Source organism: Prionailurus bengalensis, chromosome F2, assembly GCF_016509475.1.
Source record: "Prionailurus bengalensis isolate Pbe53 chromosome F2, Fcat_Pben_1.1_paternal_pri, whole genome shotgun sequence".
NCBI classification, from domain to species: domain Eukaryota; kingdom Metazoa; phylum Chordata; class Mammalia; order Carnivora; family Felidae; genus Prionailurus; species Prionailurus bengalensis.
In genome coordinates, this window is record NC_057353.1 from 69,866,838 (window position 1) to 69,873,984 (window position 7,147).

The window sequence follows — 7,147 nt, forward strand, 5'->3', positions numbered from 1 at the left end:
CCCTTTCCCTTTATATCTCTGAGAGAAAGGAAAAGTAATAAGTATTAGCTGAGTTGTTAGCCCCAAACCCCAATGTGAAACTCCAGTGAATCAGACAAGACTACACGGAAAATTCCTTTTGTTCCTGGACAAAGCATTGCCAACTAACCTCAAATTAAAGTGGACCAAAACCCTAATCCTCTACTTTTCATAGATTTTGGACTTTTCCATTTTTAAAGGCCATATCCACATTTCCCCATAAAGATTCTTATCCAATCCCTATGTCTCCACTTCTTTAAAACCACTCAGTTAGCATCCTGAAACTGATTGCCCAAATTAGCCTTCCTCCCCATCTTTGTGCATGTGTATGGAAGGGTAACTTAGAGGAGCAGAAGAACAAAGAGGGGTTTTGAGCTTCTGCTAGAAACCAATATCAGAAATCCAGAAGAACAAGACAAAGGCCAACACATAAATGACTTAATATCAGCAACTCTCCTTCACTCCCCCATTTATTTATTAATTCATCCATTAAACAAACATTTGCTGGGCACCAAGGATGCTGTCAGGCACCATGTTTTGGTGATGAGGCAAGCACACATCAGGAGTGAGCAGATAACAAGAGTGGAAGCTCCAGGGGAAAGATATGAAGATTATTTTCCAACCTCAGAAAAAGTAAAAGAACATTGAAGGCTTGCGGACCCCAAAACTTATTCACTTTCTCCAAGTGCAAGAACGGAGAGCAAGATGGAGTTTGGGACAAGAGACACCATCAGTCTGCCAAAGAGTGAATCTAGTGTCTTCAGGGAACTTGTGATATTTGATATTTTCAACACACACACACACACACACACACACACACACACATTGTGCCCACATTTACCAACTACGTATGGAATCAGAGAGTCTTATTTTCAAATCCCAGATTTGCTTGTTAGTTGTGTGACTTTGGTGACAACTTGGTTACCCTTTCTGGGCAATTAATACCTCAGGGCTGCTGTGAAGACTAAATGAGAACATGTAGAAAGTGTGTCTAGCACCAGGACTGGGTGTGAATGCCATCTAATAAATTACGATTTTTCTTCCCTTGTGTCTTCCTTGAAAGCAGAACCAGTCTATTATTTATTTTCTACAATAGACAAGGAACAAAGGGAAGGAGTGAGTCAGGGAAATGAAAGAAAGGAAGGGAGGGAGGGAGGAAGGAAGGTAGAAAAGCAACCATAATACAAGAAGCTAAATTTGCAAGCAGATTTGATGTACTCTCGATACTCTTCCACAATGCTTAGTTCTAGCCTATTCTCGTGAATGCAGTCAACACTTACTCAGTGATGCACTGAAGACCGTGATGTGAAACAAAATGCAAATGGCAACTAGAAGTACCACGCATCATTAACCACCATTATAAAACACTAGCTTCTTTGCATATCCATAAGCCCCCATTTTTGCTGGCCAGACAGGGAAGAGCATTTGGAAGGTATCTAGGCCTCTCCTGTGTCTCGGAATAATAATTACAAAAGCCACCATTTACTGGTCACTTGCTACATATCAGGTGCTTTTATTATATTTTTCCTTTTATCCTCAAATATCCCAGGGGTGGAGGTATTTCTAGCTTAATTTTCCAGTGAGAAAACTGAAGTTTAGGCACAGTAAGTTCGATGCCTGAAGTTAGTTAGCTAGAAAGTGACAAAGTCCAGATTCCAACCAAGGTCTGTGTGCCTCCAAAACTAACACACATAACCACCACACTGTAGAGTCCGTTACATTTGTAGAAGAAAGGTGGACTTGAACTAAAGGAAATCTAATTCCTGCTCCATTTGGCCAGGAAAGGGTTTTCTGAAGTCAATGGCGTTGGAATTGGGTGAGTAAGAATAAGAAGGATACAGCTGGAGGGGAAAGGAAGCCCATAGCAGTGAGGAATACATGGAAAGTCCATGGATCTTACATGCATAAATGCATCAACATTCACGCAGCAACCCCAGAAATGGGGAGATGAAGAAATGCCTCAGTATTTCCCTCATCTTTCAAACGACCAGTCTGAAAGTTTTAAACATGCATTCGAGTCACTAAAGCACGTAACAGTCAAAGGAGCTTTAGGTCCAAAGACTGAAATACACAGAAGATGAAAGAATGTGGTCTTTACTTGCATGTATCCTTTTTTTTAAACCTCATAAACCTCCCAGCAAAGAAATTATTCACTTACAGAGTTAGAGACTGGATCTTGGAGATGGCAAGCCCCTTGCCCAAAGACGTGAAGCTACTAAGGAGAAGAATCCATGATAGAACCCACACGTCTCTAATCTCAAAGGCAAGCAGTGGTCATTGTTCCACATGCTGACCTTGGCCTGGTGTTCTTTCACAAACTTCAACAGTGGATCGAAACCAGAAATTGAGAACATAGGATGCCTCCAGGTAGAAGTGATTGACTGAAGAACAAGAATAGGAGAGAAATTTCCACGGATGCTTTATGTACCTTTCCGATTTTGGACTGTGTGAATTTAATGCCTTTTCAAAATAATTAAAGTATCAAAATTAATTTTAAAGTGGATTAACATGAGCTTTTAAGTAATACAAAGAGATCTCGTTATTTCTAAGTTGAAATCCATATTATGGTCAAACTTAAGAAACATATGTTGACAAAAAAAAGTTCTCGAAGAAAAACATTTATTAAATTTTTTTCTGCTCATTTCAATTAAATTCAATAAATACGTATTCAGCAACCTCTATTTGTCAATTTGGGAATTATACAACTTTTTTAAATGTTGAGAAGATTATAGGGGAAAACAAATTATGGGTGAAAAAAGTTAATCCTAATTTAGTTTGTCTTTGTTTATAGGTTTATAACCTACTTTGAAATTCTTTTTTGAAATGAGGCAGGAAAAAATAAACAAAAACTAAACAAAAAGGTCAAAAAATAAAGTATTAAAATTCTATCTTTCTTTACCACTAGGAATTATCATTCATAAAGGTAACTTTTTTAACTCACCGTTTTTATCTAATAAAAGTAGAAGCCAGACTTTTCCCTTTACTTGGAAAAATCCCATTTACAACCTGAGTAAATACCACTATGAATGTGAACAGACAATGTAAGTGTGCATTTTCTCTTTCTTTTATTTTTTGTTAATAATAACAACCATAAGGTTAAATGAATATTGTGTGCCTGACACCAGGTTAATATTTTTCACAGGTTGTTATTTAATCCTCAGAACCCCCTGGGAAGCAGATATAATTCGTCCCATTTCAGAGATGAGAAAACTGAGGCTCAGAGAGGACAGTCTTGTAACTAGGAAGAGGTTGAGCTGGGATTTTCACATATTTGACAAAAGACTGTGCTCTCACATATGACATTTTCTTGCCTTCAAAGGATAAATATAGGTCATAGAATGCTCGGGGAAGACAAGTACTCTGCCCTTTCTAACCAGCACTACCACTCGATAGCAGCTTTCGGTTAAAAATGACCCTCATGGATGGGGATCCACATTCCTAACATGAATTCATACAAAAGCACCCAGATTTCACAAGAGGAAATGATGAGGCATTTTTCTGAGGTGTTGAAATTGTTCTCTTCGTCAGTCACCAATTAAAAAAAAAAAAAAAAAACTGAAAATTCCTCAAAGGTAAAAGGTAGCCTTTCTCCTGAAGTTCTGATATGGTCCCAAAAGGAAATAGAAGCTTGCATAACTTAGGCCCCAGTGATTCTTCTTTCATTCTTATTAACTGCAATCTTTGCCACATTCTTCTCTGCTAATTAGTTAAATGCTTAAGCTCCTGAGTCACTGGGCCGTGGACTGGTTACAGCTTGTTCTAGCTTTTCCACCCTCCAATGGAACTTGCAAAGAATTAGGCACTCCAAAGATCCCACATTCATGTAGCGAAAACAGCCAACAATGGAATCAATCACCGTCGAGAGGGATGGGCAAGCATGAGCATTAAAGGCCCACTAATGCTGAGTCAAGGCCTTCAGATGCATTGCCAATGGGAAGAAGAGAGAAGAATTCTGTTTATTCATTTTAAATGTATGCATTCTTTCCTCCAAAGATCCGGATTTCACACTGGTCCTCTTGTCCCTGTTACATTCAGGAGCACAGTCGTATTTGGCCTGCTTCTTGAGAATGCAGGTGAGCTTTTCTGCAACTGTGATGGAGCCAGACTCGAGGTTAGCTTTCCTGTGTGGTGGCTAATGGAGGATCTGAGATGCCAGAAATTTGTCAAAGCTGCATGAGAGAATGTCAACCACGCACTCCTTGAGGCGTGACGTGACTTTAGCCATAAGCATATACAGGAGGTGGGAAACTTTTGCCTCCTGTAGAAAAGTCCTGTCTTCAGCATAGATTATTTCAATCCACACAACTCAGTGCCATGCAGGGCTCCCAGTATGTGTTCCGTTGACAACTGTCATACAAACCACAGGAAAAAAAGCTTTGAGTAGCAGTCCTAGCCATATCTTTTGACATAAACTCCTTAGTATAAATACATAACCTTGCACTCACCGATCAGCTCCAAAACACTTTTCCAAAGCTTACCTCCCCACTTACTCATCAGTGTAGCTACCAGAATGTCCATTGTTCCCCAGAAGCTGTATTCTCTTGTGCCTAATTTACATTCTCCATCCTTCCCATGCTGCCATTTTCTTCCTAAACACCCAAACCTGATTGTGTCATGCACACACACACACACACACACACACACACATTGGCCCAGATCTCCATTCTTCTGTGTAGAATGGAGTCCAAACCCATTAACATAGTATATAAAACCCTTCTCAATCCAACTCTGACCTGTTCGCCAGCATCATCTCCACTCTCCCCTTCTTCGTCTTCTCCCTTCCCTGATGTCACCACAAAATCATCCCACATTCCTCACCGATTCTAAAAGATCCCAAGCCCACACTCAATACTTTTGTGTGCTGTTACTTCTCCACGAGGGGTGGATTTCCTCTGTATCTACCAGGTAAACTCTTTCTTCCCCTCCATGAGCCAGTTCAAATATGCTGCTCTACAAAGCCCATTCTAAAGGCCCCAGATGAAGTTAGTGATACCCTTTCCTGTGAGGAAACCAAGAGAAAGCTGCTTTACTCGTGCACATATCCCACTGCATGATAATAGCTCGCCTGCCTACCTCACCATGAGACTGTGTATTTCTAGAAGGCAGGGATCATTTTCTAATTATTTCTGATTCCTCAGTACCTAGCACGATGCGTATCACCTAAGAGTTGCTTAGTACATATTTGTAGATTAAATAACAAGTGCCACAGTCATTTGGCATTTGGTAGGCAATGTTGGCAGTCTTGGAAAGGATCCTTTGTGGTCAGGTAGTCAGGCTACCCTGCATTGTCTATTACAAGCCCCATCATCAGCTTTGAGGATGTCCTTCCCTCCCTGTGAATATACTGGTCTGGCAGAGACAGTGAGAACGTAGGGTGCATAAAACAGGAGGTGTTAGCTCCAGGATTCACTGGCACCTTACATGTGCTCAGGACAGTAGAGGATGTTAATGGTATGCTATTATGAGCTGAAGTGATCACCTGGCTTCCTGTGCACAGTAGATCTAAGAAAAGTGCTCTGCAAATCATATATCCTCATTAAAGATCAAGGAGAATGAACTCCATAAATCAAAACTATAGAATATCAAGGCCAAAGGACCCCAATATCAACCATCCTATTGTAGAAACAAGAAAATTGAGACCCTGAGAGGGAAAGAAACAGGAACGTGAATACAGTAAACTGGCAAATAGACCACAGATGAGGTCAAAGAAAGGTAATGTCTGTTTAAGGTGCTAGTTTTTCTCTGTTTGCCACGGAAACACTAAACCACTCTGCTCTGCAGTGTACCCCAGATCCCCTTGTAGGCCAGAACCGATCTGGGAAGCTGCCATGGACCTTGGCAGCTTTCACTGTGGTTGTAGAACATTGACATTTTTGTTAGGGGTGACTAAGAGAGAAGATTTGCCTTGGTTAGAAATTAGTCAGATGGCATTTCCTTAGGCTTTGCTTTCATTTCTCAGTGAAAGGTTGAAATGCATGAAGTGTTGGTTTTCCTGTCAGATTATTTCATTAACGATCTGTAGTTATTGCATAATTTCCAGAAGCCTAGGGCAAGAGAACTTGATAGTGAAGAATGCCCCCAAACACCAGGAGACACCAGGCAGGCATTGACTGGGGGGCCTCAGGAGAGCTCATTACAAGTCCTGGATCTTGACTTTCTCACTTGTAAAACAAAAGGTTTTGACCAGGTGAGCTCTGGTTCCCATTCCTATGCCAAGAATCTTTAAGGCTTCCGAGGCCATTCAGGAATTGTCATTTCTCTCTTGCTCTGTGACTGGCCTTGAGAAGTGAATCATAACAAGAAGGACTTCATTCCTGTCATCACAGAGCTTCCAGTCTTGTAGGGAGCACCAGAAAACATAGGTTAAAGGTTATTGTGAGTGTAGTGAAGGAAATAATGAGGTATTGGCTTACATGTGAGAGGGAATTACATGACAGGGGCTGGGGGAGGGTCCTCAGTTTAGACCCAGGATCAGGAGCATCTTCCTTAGGAGGGGGCCTCGAAGCTGAGACTTAAAGCCATCAATTAAAAAAATCATAATAAGGCTTGAGCCTTCCAGGCAGGGGGAACAGAACGTATAAGAGGCTGAGGTGGAGAAGAGGTTGGTCAGTTTGAAAACCTGAAAGGGGACAAGTGTGCCCAGAACACAGTGAGTGAGGAGACAGGAGGGGGTGTACACGATGAGGTGAAAAAGAGAGGAAGCATCAAAGGTCCAAATCTAGGTTTCAGTATCACTCTAAGGGTGATCATTAATTAGGCAGAAAGGTAACACAATTTGATGTTCCATTTTTCTGATGGCTGTTTGGGGAACAACCTGACTGGGGCCGGCGCAGAAGCAGGCAGATAATTTAGGAGGCCATGGGAGTAGACCTGGTAAAAGGTAATGGTGGTAGGGGTGAGGGAGCGAGACGTAGACGACTGATATTAATATTTTGGAGAAGGCGTTGAGCGACCTCTTGATGGATTAGTATTTGGGTAATCACTTATGAGGGGCGCCACTGAGTCGGGAGGGGTAGGATGAGTATACCAAAGCAAAGACGACCTGGTCCCAGGTCCAGACCCTTAGGAAGTCACAGTTCACATTATTGTCAGCGAGTGTGGGTGAGCAAGTTATGATAGCGATGATATG

General features: G+C 41.4%; 1 long non-coding RNA gene across 1 annotated transcript; it reads left to right on the forward strand.

The window, feature by feature from the left end:
* The first annotated feature begins 1,521 nt into the window (after positions 1 to 1,521).
* On the forward strand, positions 1,522 to 2,516 carry LOC122495808. The gene is made up of 2 exons (XR_006300583.1): positions 1,522 to 1,834; positions 2,179 to 2,516. It is a non-coding gene; the product is annotated as an uncharacterized LOC122495808 (long non-coding RNA).
* Positions 2,517 to 7,147: the final 4,631 nt, after the last annotated feature.